The sequence below is a fragment of the Canis lupus genome, unplaced genomic scaffold (assembly GCF_011100685.1).
Source record: "Canis lupus familiaris isolate Mischka breed German Shepherd unplaced genomic scaffold, alternate assembly UU_Cfam_GSD_1.0 chrUn_S1899H2098, whole genome shotgun sequence".
Lineage (NCBI taxonomy): Eukaryota > Metazoa > Chordata > Mammalia > Carnivora > Canidae > Canis > Canis lupus.
This window is the reverse complement of record NW_023330763.1, coordinates 1-1504: the sequence shown is the minus strand read 5'-3', so window position 1 is coordinate 1504 and position 1504 is coordinate 1. Positions and strand designations below refer to the sequence as shown.

At 74.2% G+C, this 1504-nt stretch overlaps 1 pseudogene; it reads right to left on the bottom strand.

The window, feature by feature from the left end:
• Nucleotides 1-344: 344 nt before the first annotated feature.
• On the bottom strand, nt 345-1477 carry LOC119878777 (annotated as a pseudogene).
• Nucleotides 1478-1504: the final 27 nt, after the last annotated feature.

The window sequence follows — 1504 nt, the reverse complement described above, 5'->3', positions numbered from 1 at the left end:
TCCCAACAGGTCGGCAGCCGCCGATACTCAAGGACACAGCCCACGGGCTGCCGTTTCCCCGAAACGGTCTTTTTAAAGAGATTTACTTATTTGCGAGGGTCCGCGCCTGAGCGGAGAAGCCGAGACGCGGAGCTCCCGCTAAGGGGCGCCGGACCCCGACCCCGAGACGGGGACCCCGGGCCCAGGCAGCCGCTTCACCCCGGAGCCAGGCCCGCCCCGCCCCAGCTGCGTCCCGTCACCTTCGGCTCCGGGGTGTCCGCCTCCCAGGGGCTCCTCCGAACCCTGAGGTCAAAGGGAGGTGTACCCGGAGGCGGGGCCGCGGCCCAAGGGACACTGCGCGGATCTTAGCAAACATCACATTTATTTTGTGCAGTCACAAACACTGGGGCGCCCAACGAAACAAAGGGACCCCCGGGCCGCGGGGGCGGGACGAACAGAAGGGGGGGCTGCTCTGGCAATGGCTGCCCCAGGAAAGGGCAGCAGGTGAGGCCCCTGCCCCGGCCCCGGCCCTCGCGGGCTCAGCGGGTGGCCGGAGGCCCGAAGCGCTGCATGGTCCGCATCACCAGGGAAAGCTGGTCCAGAAAACTGATGATGGAGATTCGGAGGAGACGGGGGTTCGTAGCTCTCCAGCGGCTGGAAGCGCAGCGGACACGGCCTGTGGGACCTGGAGGCGCCGCCCCCCGCGCCCGGACACCCCCCGGGCGCCCCCGGCCCAGGCCCGCACCGCAGCCCGGTCCCCGGAAGAAGGCGGCACCCAGGCGGGTATCCGCGAGTCCAGCGGCGCGCCCGTCCTGGGACCCGTCCTGGGGACCCGCAGCCCGCTGCCCCTTCCCACACTTACACCGCCAGGACGCTGCCCCTCACGTGAGCTGCTTCTCGACGGCCCCTCCGTGGGGCTCGGCGTCGGGGCCAGGGACCCGCAGGCGATCTCTGCCTCCACGGCCGACGGGAAAGGCACGCAGAGGGCACTGGGGGCATCAGTCAAGGGACCTCCGGCACGACCTGGCGCCCCGGACCCTGCTCGGCCGCGACCCCTGCCCTGGGCCACCCCGCCCCCTCCTGCCCCTCCCCCCCCACGCGATCGCCCCCCCCCCCTTTCCCTCCTCCCCTCCCCCCCCCCACCCCTGCAGCCACCTCGTGGGCGTCCCGCTCGCAGCTCGGCCCCCCGCGGCCCCCCTGCGCTCCCACGTGCTGGGCTGGCTCCCTCCACCGCAGCCCCGACCCGGCCGCCCCGTCCGCCGCTCAGGCACCGCCCCCCCGTCCGCCCCTCAGGCACCGCCGCCCCCCGTCCGCCGCCCCCGGCCCGCTCGGGCAGGATACAACACGTAGGTGGGGCCGCCCGTCCTTCCAGCCGTGGCGGCGGCGTCTCCGCCGGCCTAGGGCGTGCCGGGGCCGCGTGACAGGCGGGGCTCTGCCGAGGGCAGCAGCAGTCGCCTCGCCCGCTCCCCGCCGGGAGAGCCGGGGCCGTCCGCGCCATCGTCCGCCCTCCTCCACGCCGCCTCCC